Source organism: Macaca nemestrina, chromosome 12, assembly GCF_043159975.1.
Source record: "Macaca nemestrina isolate mMacNem1 chromosome 12, mMacNem.hap1, whole genome shotgun sequence".
Lineage (NCBI taxonomy): Eukaryota > Metazoa > Chordata > Mammalia > Primates > Cercopithecidae > Macaca > Macaca nemestrina.
Window position 1 is genome coordinate 85,542,367 of NC_092136.1, and position 13,204 is coordinate 85,555,570.

At 41.7% G+C, this 13,204-nt stretch overlaps 1 long non-coding RNA gene and 1 other non-coding gene across 5 annotated transcripts in view; both read left to right on the plus strand.

Annotated features, from left to right (window-relative positions):
* The window catches only part of LOC105468863 (uncharacterized), a 101,246-nt gene that overhangs the window by 74,860 nt on the left and 13,182 nt on the right, over positions 1-13,204 (plus strand). The gene's annotated exons all lie outside the window — the stretch shown is intronic.
* Positions 4,688-4,794, plus strand: LOC112424468 (U6 spliceosomal RNA). The gene has a single exon (XR_003015222.1). It is a non-coding gene; the product is annotated as a U6 spliceosomal RNA (small nuclear RNA).

The following is a 13,204-nucleotide window of genomic DNA, read 5'->3' on the forward strand; positions in this document are numbered from 1 at the left end:
AGTAAAAACCTGGAGCAGTGATCCTGCTGAAAATTGAAGAGGACTTCATGTGCACTCAGCAGTAATTGGGACTGTTCTCAGTTTGCCTAACCTTGAGCTCGGTGGTACAGTGTATGGCTTATAATTGTTATTTGCTTCTCCCCATGAATGCATGCCTGTTCTCCCTCACTAGGGTGGAGACTGTGTCATTGACTGAAATCTTTACATTACTTAATTCTGTGCCCTGCACCGCATGCATCTCCATCAAAATTGGGTTGATGATTGGATTCCTTGAGATGCGTGGGAGTAGGAGAGCTGGAACAAGGGAGGAGGGAGAGGAAGGGAACCAGGGCTGGCAATGAGGGTCAAAAAGGATTTCATGTTATCTTAAATTTTTTTCACAAGTGTGATGATGCCTTTACGTGTTCATGGCTTAATTAAATAGTTTTTTAAGGTAATAAAATCATTAAGAATATGCAGTATTGCTTTTCACTGCTTTTCTATTTTTCTTTTTCCTTTTTGTTTGTTTGTTTGAGATGGGATTTTGCTATGTTGCAGGCTGGAGCACAGTGATGCAATCATGGCTCGCTGCAGCCTTGACCTTTCAGGCTTAAGAGATCCTCCCACCTCAGCCTCTTGAGTAGCTGGGACCACAGGGGTGGGCCACCACGTCCAGCTAATTTTTTTTATAGAGACGAGGGTCTCACTATTTTGCCCAGACTGGTCTTGAACTCCTAGCCTTAAGCAATCCTCCTGCCTCAGCCTCGCAAAGTGTTGAGATTACAGGCATGAACCACTGTGCCATGCCCAGTAGTGCTTTTAACAGTGAAAAGTTTGAAGTACCTAAATATTCAGCAATAGAAATATTACCAAATCAATCATGATACAATTTCAATGGCAGAATTTAACAAAAATAATGTTGTTGAGGTATGTTCACAGATATAAAGAAGTTAGTAATTTATAGTTCCACTTAAAAGTAAGTAGATATTAATTATTATATTCTGAATTATCCCATTTTTGTTAACAAATATATGCACAAAACGGTTTAAGATACTTTCATATAAGAAGTTTACATAGTTTCTACATCAGCGGGATTCTGTTGTGCTTTCTTTTACTTCTCTATTTCCTAATTTTTAAATAAAAAATAAATAGTAAGAAAACCCCAATTTTTAAAAAATGTAAATGAAATGAGAAAACTGAACTAGGAACAAAGAGAGCAAGAAAGCTAAGAGGAAAAAGTGTACGATGGTGCCATGGTGGATGGGGATAATAAAGTAGAGAAAAGACGTTCTTGGAATTGTTTTTTTGAAAGAGATTTTCTTATTTTCCATAAAGTTAAAGGGAAAAATATTTTTGTTCTCAGAGTTTTTCAGTGTGCTTTCCAAGCCATCAGATTCCTAAATATAACCAAAGTTGATGATTTTACAAGTAAGCCAATATAAACATAGTAGATGTTTATATTTCGACATTAACAACGTGACATTGGAGCTGCAAAAGATCTTCCCAATTGGCCATATTTTATTTTTCTCAAAAGTTTCCATTTTCAGTCCCCTATTAAAATACACCCAGTCCCCCCGTCTCCGACCCCCCCCCCACCCCTTTGTGGCTTTAAAATTTCAAGAAAAGGCAGAACCAGATTAACAGAGTGACACTGGACAGAGCATGTGGAAGAAAGGAGCAAGAGTGAGATGGTAGAAGGTTAAGCATTTGGGGAGGAAGAGGAAGAGAAGGATTTTTTGCAGAGCCTTGCCTCAAAGAGGTACCACTACTCAAACTTAGTCACATCATGTAGGCTCTTGTTAACATGAAGATTATGATTCCGCAGATCTGGGTGGGACTCCCTGGTGATACCCATGCTTACTGGTCCATGGACAACTTTGAGCAGCAAGGCCTTAGACTCTGGGAATTTGCTCCTCCACCCTGGTCACATTTCACATGGGCAGCCTCTGGCTGTGATAACCTCTTTCTTTCTAACCTAATAGGGTTTTATTATTATTATTATTATTATTATTATTATTATTATTATTATTGTCAAAATGCCAAATAGTGGAAACTTTTCAGAAAGTCATTTAACTATGAGCAAGGTGCAGTTCAAGGCACTCTCCGTGGAAGAGAGTAAAACGGGAAATACAATATGGAATGGGTAGGAGCCCCTGGTATATGAATGTTATTTGTTATAAAGGGCGTGGTGTTGTGGAAAAATCCCTGGACTGGTTGTCAACAAAACTGGCTTCAATCCTAGCGATTACTAACTAGCTATATGTCCTTGTGCCCTTCATTTTTATCTGGTTCTCTGTTTCCTTTCCTGTTCAATAAAATAATTGGTCTACATGGCTTCTAAAATCTTTTCAGCTCTGACACTTGAGGAGTCTATAAAGGAGATCGTATATCAACAGGAAGGGAGGGAAAGGGATGTGCCACCACACGCGCAGCTGCCAAGGATCCTGCACATGTGGTATTATTGTGGCGGAATCTCCCCCTTGTCTGCCCAGATGCAAAAATGTTATTGGAGTGAGAGACTGGGAAACTTGCCTGGTATGAAATCCTAGTACCCCAACTTCCTGGTTTTGGCAATTTAGAGTCTTGGGAATCAGTCCCAGCCCCTATAAAAGAAGGCAGACCCTGTAAACATGCCCTCCAAGAACCTCCAATGTAGTTCTGGCAGCTTTCAAATTCTAAGGTCCTCAATCCTCCATTCTAAGGCCACCCTCGGGTTTCACCTCATTCCCCTATACTGGTCAGCAGCCAAATTCTGCAGCCTCTTTAACTTAAGATCCCAGCCAAAAAGCCTGACTGCCCTCCTACTTGTGAACAAATCCCAATTCTCAAAGCAACTCCAGCCCTCCCCAACAGACTCCCCTCTGGTCTGAGGGGAGTATCTGGGAGTATCTCCCAGATACTCAAACTCACTTCAGCCCTGTAGCACTCAAGCCTCAGGGATTTGGGCTGGCTGGTAGGTGACACTTCCCTGTTTAAGATAGTCCCATCTGCAGAGCTAGGATCAGCCCCTAAATTGATAAGCACAGGGTGGGAAAGCAACCTGCCTTAGTGAGATTACCCAGACTCTAAAGTAAGGTCCCGCAGCTCCACCTCATACCTCCACAGACACACACTCTTCGGCTTTTAAGTTATGAAACAGGCCTGTTGCTATTCTAAGGAAGTCTCACAAGTCACCTTATAAACATGCTGCTTCAGGCAGCTTCCTGTGGTTTGCCAAAGGCCAGCTGGGAAGGCAGCCAGACTCCCGCCATGGTCCTGGAACCCCCTCCTCTAGCAGACATTCACTCAGGGCATGACCTCCTGAGGTGCCCACTTGGGATGCAGGAACTTAGTGGCTGCGAGAGTTGCTATTTTTCCCTCCAGCCCCAGCCTGGGCTGGGCTGAATGATGTGGCTGGCTGGTACAAAGGCTGCTTTTTATAATGTTCTTCTTTGGTATTTTTGGTGTCTGGAGAGGGTTTCCTTTCCTCCCACAGTTAATTAGCAGCATCAAGCATTTCCCTTTCTCCAACAGAAGTCTGTTCCCACCCCTGAGGCCAGGCAGAGGGGGTGGCAGGTGTGGCTAAATGCCCCCTGAGGTTAACCTCAAACTTAAACTTAGAGCCCCACTTGGTTAGAAGTGAAGTGAAATGCAGGGCTAGCTTCCATTCTGGGCAGAGTCGGCAAGCGGGCACACGTCCCTGGCAGGCTAGCATCCCAATCAGGTGAGGGGACAGAGAAGGGGGTGGGGAACCAATGTTTGTTTGACACATTTGTGAATTGTTTCTACAACAAAGACTTTTTTAAAACAACAGAGTGAAGCTTTATATATTTGAATGAGAAGCACACAGAAGGACCTATTGTCTGGAGGAAAAATTGCATGAGTAATTGTGCATGACTTCAGACTTCCCAGTTGAAATGTTAGGAGTATTAAGGATGATTGAGGGCATTCCAGTGTTTTCAGTGTGGAGAAGAGGGAGGACGGAGCTCCTGGGACTAGGGGAGGCAGGTTGTGTAGCAAGACAGGGGAGGAAGGAATCTGAGGAACTCTACTCCCCACTTTGCCTCTGTGGTTTCCATTTTTCCTCTATTTAATTGAAGTGCCACCTCCTACAGGAAGCCTTCCTGACCCTATCTCCTTCCTCCACCTGTCACTTTAGGTGTTCTTGATACATATCTCCTGTGTTTTCATTATTTGCTCGACTATGATACTATGGATGGACCATAGAAAAGTGAGGATGGACTCCAGGACCTGACTTTGCCGCTTCCTAGATGTGTTACCTTGAACAAGTTACTTAGCCTCTCTGTGCTTCAGTTTTCTTGTGAGACTGAATAATACCTTCTAGGATTGTTGAGAGGATTAAATGTGTTAAAACACATAAGGAACTGAGAATAGTGCCTGACGTACAGTATGCATTCTCAATAAATGTTAGCAATTATTTATTTTTATTTGCATCCCCTCTTGTTTGCGCAGGACCTAATATATCATGGGGCAGCTGTGTTCAACCCTCATATGCATCATAATTGCTTGAGGAGCTTTAGAAATGTATAGGTCTGGCCTAGGTTCCATTAATCTATGGGTGAAAACTGGTAATGGTATTTTGGAAATGTTCCCTGGGTGGTTTCATTATGTAACCAGGTTGAAAACCAGTGTCATAGATGCTCAATGAATATTTGTTGAATGAATGAATGAATGAATGAACCAAATGAGATTAGAAAGAACAAACCCTGTGCTGGCTTCGGCAGCACATATACTAAAATTGGAATGATATGGAGAAGATTAGCATGGCCCATGCACAAGAATGACACACAAATTCATGAAGTTTCCATATTAAAAATATATATAGAGAGAAAGAACAAACCCAGGTTACCCCATCTTTAGGAATGTGAAGGCATGATGATTCTGTCTCCTTCAGAAAGTTGGCTCTTCCTGAGACAGGTTTCAAGAGAAAAATATGACAGAGAATATAATGGAATACATGAAAGAAAGAATCATAATTCTAGTCATCTCAACATGAAAGTATTGAAGAAATAGAAAAACAATTGCCTGGAGCTCATATTAGAGATTAACAGTTATTTCCTCTTGCTCTCCCTTCTGTGCATGCAGATTTATTTCCTGGAGTTGCTATAATGACTCTAGCTAGAAGCTGAACTTTGACTTTTCCTCTAGTTTTAATTTCGATTTGCTACTCAATCTTTAATTTAGTGGACGTAAAAACTTAAAAGACCTCAACTGAAGCATTTGTACCACTCTAATTTATATTCATGCATGATGATAGCATAATTATAATTAACTGCTTTACCTAGTTGGTCCACAAAATTTAAACTGATTACTGCTTGTAGAACATTAAGTCAGGTACCTCAAAACAGAAATAGGAAACTAGGCTGGGGTGGTGGCTCACACCTATAATCCCAGTACTTTGGGAGGCCAAGGAGAGTGGATTGCTTGAGCTCAGGAGTTCAAGACCAGCCTGGTCAACACAGGGAAATCCTGTATCTACCAAAAATACAAAAATTAGCCAGGTGTGGTAGCACGTGCCTGTAGTCCTAGTTACTTGGGGGACTGAGGTGGGAAGATCACTTAATTCCAGGAAGTCAAGGCTGCAGTGAGCCATGAAGGAAAATTAAATTTAAGAAAAGAAGATGCTATATACAAGCAACAGTGACAAGGTGAGAAACTAGCAAACCTACAGTTGTCTAAGCAGTTTTTGATGCCCAATATTAAAAAAGTTAATAAAAATCTTGCATTAATTCCCAAATGAAGAGAACGGGAAGTTTTAGAAAATAAAAATACTTAAATCTAGCAATAAATATTCTTTATGACTTCACTAAACAACAAAAAATAACGGGAGAGATGTACCATTTCCTGGATGAAGGATCAGTAATGTGAAGGTGTCAGTTCTCCTCAAATTGATCTATAAGGCTGGGTACGGTGACTCATGCCTATAATCCCAGCACTTTGGGAGGTCAAGGCGGGCAGATCACTTGAGGTCAGGAGTTCGAGACCAACCTGGCCAATATGGTGAGACCCTGTCTCTACTAAAAATACAAAAATTAGCCGGCATGGTGACACATGCCTGTAATCCCAGCTATTCAGAAGACTGAGGCATGAGAATCGCTTGAACCTGGGAGGCTGAGGTTGTAGTAAGCCGAGATCGCACCACTGCCCTCTAGCCTGGGCAACAGAGTAAGACCCTGTCTTTAAAAAAAAAAAAAAAAAAAAAAAAAATTGATCTATAAACCTAATAAAATCTCAATTAAAAAACCAGAAATGTTTTTTTTCTGGAACTTGATGAGCTGATTCTAAAGCTCATTTGGAAGAGACAGATGGTAATGAAAACAATGAGTTAATAAAGCAGACTCAGTAAATTCATTCTAGAGCCCAGAAACAGGCATGTGCATAGATGGGAATTTGTTAGAGATAAAAGGTGACATTTAAGATTGGAAATAAAAAAAAAAGGATTATCCCATAAGTCACACTGGATAATTAGCTTTCCATTTGGAAAACAAAAGTTAGATTTTTGGGGCCGGGCATGGTGGCTCACTCTTGTAATCCTAGCACTTTGAGAGTCTGAGGCGGGTGGATCATTTGAGGTCAGGAGTTCAAGACCAGCCTAGCCAACGTGGTAAAACCCTATCTCTACCAAAAATACAAAAATTAGCTGGGCATGGTGGTGCAAGCCTGTAATCCCTGCTACTCTGGAGGCTGAGGCAAGAGAATTGCTTGAACCCAAGAAGTGGAGGTTGCAGTGAGCTGAGCTCATACCACTGCACTCCAGCCTGGGAGACAGAGTGAGACTCCGTATCAAAAAAATAAAAGTTAGATTTTTACCAAACACAAGGTAACTTTCAGCTTGACTAAAGAGCTAAATTAAAAAAAATTAATAGTAAGACAAAATATAGGATACTATTTCTATAGTACGAAAATGGAAAAGTTCCTCTTGAGCAAATTTCAGAACAGAGAGCATTACAAAAGATAAGAGGGACCGATTTGACTAGAGGGTTTTAACTTTTTATTTTTACAGAAGTGGAGTGAATGGTGCAATGATCCCTTCTGTGTGCATCACCAAACATAACAATCATCAAATTCATAGCCAGTCTTGTTTCATCTATCTGCCCACCCTCACTGGATCATTTTGAAGCAAATATCAGATGTCATTTTATTCATAAATATAGTTATTATACCCAAAATACTAATAATTAACTATGTTAAATATACAGTTTTACTATTTTTTAAATTGAAGACTTTCATACAACAAAAATACCATAAGCAAAAGTTAAAAAAGAGTGAAAAGGACAGATTAGTTGCCAAATATACAACAAAAGATTAATATCCTTAATACATAAGGAGTACTTATGAATGAATATAAAATACAAATTAAACTAAACTATTAAAAAAAATGAACCAAGGAATTGAACAGGTAATTAAACGGAGGAAGAAATGTAAGTTTTCAATAAGCATATAACAATGTTCAGTCTTATGGGTACATAAGGAAATGTAACTTAAAATAAGTATGAAATATTTTTAATCTTCAGATTGTCAAAAACGAATAAACAATAAAATCCAACCTTAGCAAAACTTCAGGGGAAATGACACGCTCAAACTCTGTGGGAGTATCAGTTGCTATCACAGTTTCTAGAGAGCAACTTGGAAGTAGGTATGAAAATTTTCCATTTCTAGCTATCTAACCTGGAGAAAAGTTTGTAGAAGAGTCCATTTATGCAGTAAATTTAGCAAAAATTAGAGAGAACACCAGGAGACTCCCATAGCACAGCCAGTAAACAGTGCCAACACTGGAGTTAAAGTGCTGTGGTTCAAATCCCAGTTTGGCTACTTACTAGTCCTGAGGCTTTGGGTGAGATTACCTTAGCTGCTTCAGCAGTCAACTAGGGATAACAATATGCAGTACCTATTTCATAGGGATATTATGAGAAACATTTTTCATGCCAGGTGTGGTGGCTCACGCCTATAATCCCAGAACTCTGGAAGGCAGAGACAAGAGGATCGCTTGGGCCTAGGAGTTCAAGATCAGACATGCAAAGGACTTAATGTCAGGGATAAAATACTTCCCTCTGCCAGGGTAGTCCACCCATCTCTTTCCCAAACGCCTGGCCCTGTATACCATTGCATGTTCCTAAATATGTAAGTGTGTAGAGAAACTTACGGCAGAAACTGAGAGCACGACAATTTACAGAAGAAGGTGGGGTTGAGTGGGAATATGTAAGATTTTTACTTTTTACCTTCTACTTGTTTATTTTAAAACATTTTGCAGGCCAGGTGCAGTGGCTCATGCCTATAATCCCAGAAATCTGGGAGTCAGAAGTAAGAGGATCGCTTGAACCTAGGAGATCAAGACCAGGCTTAGCCAACATAGTGAAACCTAGTGAAACCCTCGTCTCTTAAAAAAAAAAAAAAAAAAAAGCAAAGAATGTATTCATGTATTTATAATCACTTGTGTAATTAAAACTTGTTAAATTTGATAGAACAAATAAGATGGTAGGCAAAAGTATTTATCCCAGGAAGTTAGAAAAATGGAATATGATGATAGCATGTCCTAGATATTTTAGATGATGGAATATGAGTTACGTACAGAGACTGGGTTTTCAGAACTAAAAATCAGAACCCAATGTCTACCAAAGGATTTTTAGTATAATTTCTGTGTTGGATCGTTCAGTCTGGATGCCAAAATAATGGACTTTCTGGAACAATGTAACGGTTTATTATTACAAATAAACTGAAACTGGGCCTGTTCAAAAATTCCCAATCACATTCCAATTTTGGATCCTGTTGGAACTGAATTCCTCCTGACCCAAAACCAGTTTAGAACCTGGCATTCAGCCTGCCTTATACTAACTCCGCTAGGTCCAAAGCCTTGCAGATTTCCTCCCTGTGAGATTTCCCAGGAGCCCTGGCAGAGGATTTCTAACTTCTCAATTGCTTCTGTGGCATCTCCAGGCACACTGTCTGCCCTCACCTGCTAGGGAAGCTACTTTCCTGTCTCTGTCATCTCCCTGATTCCCTATGACCAGCCCCCATCCCCCAGCCCCAGCCTGGCGTGAAGCTGAGCCAGCTCAGGCCTGGCCTGGGCTTCTGATACCAATCCTGCTGAGGTTAGCACAGACAGTCTGAGACACAGGGTAAGCTGAGGCCATGGGAATGAATTTCTGGGTAACAAAAGGAGGAGGGCAATAATGTCAGAGATAGCAAAGAGTTTGCCAGGAAACCAGAGACATGGGTGCTGAGTGGAAAAGAGAAGTCGGAGCAGGACTCACTGAACATCTTGAGGCCACTTAAAGGAAGTGGGAAAAAGGTAGGAGCAAAACATACACAGCAGTGTTAGCTCTAAGTGTGAGAAAGGATGACTTTCATATCATCAATTGATGACCTTGATCATCAATGATCAAGGTAAATGCATGGGTTCATCCCTGAGAAGGACAAAACAAAAAGCTCCAGCGGGCCCCAGAAGGTTCTGCTGGGGAACAGGGAAAGAAATGAGTCAGAAAAACCTGCTTCCCATCCTGGCTGTGTGACGTGGAGCAACCACCTTTACCCCCTGAGCTTTTCCAGCAAGTTGTGTTCCTTCTAAATATTAAATGTGTTTGGGTGACTAAGGCTCTCAGTCTAGTGTTTGGTAAATCTGAATTTCTTTCTTTCTTTCTTTCTTTCTTTCTTTCTTTCTTTCTTTCTTTCTTTCTTTCTTTCTTTCTTTTTTTGGAGACAGAGTCTTGCTCTGTCGCCCAGCCTGGAGTGCAGTGGCATAATCTTGGTTTACTGCAATCTCCGCCTACTGGGTTCAAATGATTCTCGTGCCTCATCCTCCCAAGTAGCTGGGACTATAGGCATGCACCACCATTCCCAGCTAATTTTTGGTTTTGGTAGAGACGGGGTTTTGCCACGTTGGCCAGGCTGGTCTTGAACTCCTGACCTCAGGTGATCTGCCTGCCTTAGCCTCCCAAAGTGCTGGGATTACAGGCCTGAGCCACCGTGCCTTGCTGGTAAATCTGAATTTCTCTCTTTTTCCATCAAAATGTTGATGATGATGAAAACTCACCCCAGCCTCTTGCTACCCATGTCATCCTCAGCGTGAGCAGTCAACACACCATGTAATAGTTGTGATAGATAACATTTACTGAAGTGTGTATTATTTGCAGGCTCTGTTCTGAACCCCTTGCAGTATTAATCCTCACAATAACCCTATGAAGCAGGTAATATTATTATTCCTGGTTTACAAATAAGAAAATTGAAGCTCAAAGAAGTTTGGTAACTTGCCCAAGCTGAATAGCTAATAAGAGGCAGATCCAGGATGAAAATCCAGCTCTAATTGCAAAACCCATGCTCTTTACTACTGTACTATATGCCTTCCTGACAGTAAGGCAGAAAATAGAAAAATAGGTAAAACAGGGGAAGGTCCTAGCAGAGACAATGAGGGAGATTAAGAGGAGGCCTCTGATCCTGTGTAGGAGCAGCTGTTGAAGGAGGCTTCCTAGAAATCTCCCATTTGACAGTGGGATCCAGGGGAGAAATGCCACTGCTAAGATGAAGGAGTAACCTCCTCCCCTACTGTGGGAGATGGGGGATGGCATCTGAGAGGAAGCTGATCACAGGTATAACCTGTGCAAATAAAGCTGTAGGCTGGGTTATTGCTTCATGTTATGAAAACATCTTGCAATAAAGGAAGGTAATGTGGTAATAAGTCCAAACAGAAGGGTGATGGGTTGGCATGCAGTTTGAGACAAGCCAAGTCAAAGTTTGTTCATGTGTCTCTAGCTCTGCCTACTCTGATTTCAAGTGTTCTGTCCTAGTTCTGCAGGCAAAATCCCTGGGGGGAGGAAAAGGGCCTGAAGGAGATGTTTCCTGGAGAAAGACAAAGCACAAAACAAGTAGAAGACATTATTCCTATTAATGTAGTAATGCCAAGGATACTAGAGGTTTTCATTAAAGTTAAAATCATTGCCACCATTTCATTTATTCACTCACTCATGTATTTATCCAGGATTTCCTTATGGAGAACCTCCTACACTCCACGCCCTCTGCTAGATGCTAGGATGTGATAATGGGTCTCTAGGAATTTTCTATCTAGTCAGGAGACAATAGAGAGTGGGCTCTTCCAACCTAATCAGGTAAAAGCGCTGCTGTCAGTGAGGGCCTGCCACATGCAAAAACATGGCCCTTCCTGCAAGGAGGTGATGTGCTGGTGGGGAGTCAGGAAGTACCTCCTATAATGTGCAAGACAGAAAGGTCCTTTGGGAAGTAGTCCAGCTTTCTCAGTGTATGGAGAAGAAACCCATGAACCTGAGTTACAAACGGGATAAACTGCAAATCAAGACTCCTAGAAGAAACCCATGAACCTGAGTTACAAATAGGATAAACTGCAAATCAAGACTCCCTAGGGTAAATACCAGCTGAATGGCACCATCGCAAGTGCAGCAGGAGTTTGAGGGAGACAAACATCACTGTGAGTCAAAGAAGGCTTCCTGGAAGAGGTGGGACTTAAACTAGGCTTTCCTGGAAAAATAAGGGGTGTGTGTGTGTGTGTGTGTGTGTGTGTACACTTGCACACAGGCATGTGTATGTAGGGAAAATACCTGGTTCTTAGGTGTTCGTCAATTTGTTCCTTAAGGCTGTTTAATTTTTGTATCTGTTTTTTTAGTCACCAAAAGTCCCTCAGATCTGCAATTGTGTGTTTGAGAAGATCTAGCACCAGATGTGATATGATTAGTTGCACAGGCTTTGGAATCTGATAGGCCTGGGGTCAAATCTAGGCTCTGCCATTTTCTAGTTCTATGACCTTAGTTTCCTCATCTGTTAAATGGGGATAATTATACCTATCGTAGGCTTATTATGAGTATTAAATGAAATAAAATATGCAAAGCATATATCATAGGGCCTGAGACTCAGGAATCACCTAGCCTAATTCCATAAACATAATTATTTACCTGTATTGAGCCTGTTTTCAGTGTCCTCTGATTTATTTAAATTCCATTAATTTTTTTCATCCAACTGTTAGGCACAGTGCCATCCAACTGTTAGGCACAGTACCATCATCCTGGATGGTAGACACAGCCATGTGCCAGAGACATGTTCCTTGCCTACTCAGGGCAGTCTAGAGGGATATCAGACACATAAGCACATTATTGCAGTACAGTGTGAGGTGCATTATGAATAGGGACAAGTAGTGGTTATTGGTGGTCATCTCTGAGTGGGCTATGGACTTGAAAGGCCATACAAGAGGCCAGTGGGGTCTGACCTCACCAGGATGCAGCTGCTCTGGAAACCCACCGGCAAAGTCATTACCACTTCTGGACAGCTCTAAGTCTGCTCTGTATTATTTACAATGTCATTGTTTAATAGCAGAATAATGTAAATAGGAAAAAAAAAAGTTCCCTCTTACTAGCCCAATATCCAGCAGAGACTGTGAGAAGCAGTAAAAATGCACCTGGACTTAAGCTTCAAAAAACTTTTCCTGGCTCCTCTTCTCTCCCAGTGTGTTGGGTACCTTCTATAGCAAGCATTCCAGGTGGCTCCCAGTGAGCCCCACCTCCTGGTTTTCACACCCTTGTGTAGTCCCCTCCTACTTTGTACCAGGATTGATCTCTGTGACCAACACACAATGGCAGAAGTGAAAATGGCAGATCTCATATACTGCTTATGAGATTAGGTTGTAAAAGACACTGCAGCTTCCTCTTGAGGGCTTTCTTAGATGTGCTCTCTCTTTTGCGTATCCCTGGGGAAAAGCCGTCTTGAGCAGACCTACAGAGAAGGTCACATGACAAGGAACTGTAGCCTCCTGCCAACAGACATGTCAGTGAGCTAGGAAGTAGATTTGTCATCTCTAGTCAATAGTCAAGTCTCTAAAGATTGCAGAAGGCCAGGTGCGGTGACTCACGCCTGTAATCCCAGCACTTTGGGAGGCTGAGGCCGAGGTGGGTGGATAGTTGAGCCCAGGAGTTCAAGACCAGTCTGGGCAACAAAGTGAGAGGGAGACCCCATCTCTTAAAAAAAAAAAAAAAAAAGAGAGAGAGAGAGATTGCAGCCAACAGCTTGATTCCATGAAAGTTCCATGAAAGGCCTGAGCCAGAACTATCCAACTGAGTCATTGCCAGATTCCTGACTCTCAGAAATGATATGAGATAATAAATGTTTGTTGTTTTAAGCTGCAAAGTTTTGGGGTAATTTGTTTTGCAGCAATAGATAACTCACACTGTGCCCTTCCTTTGTGCTTCAGGCATTCTGCCCCTCCCCTGAT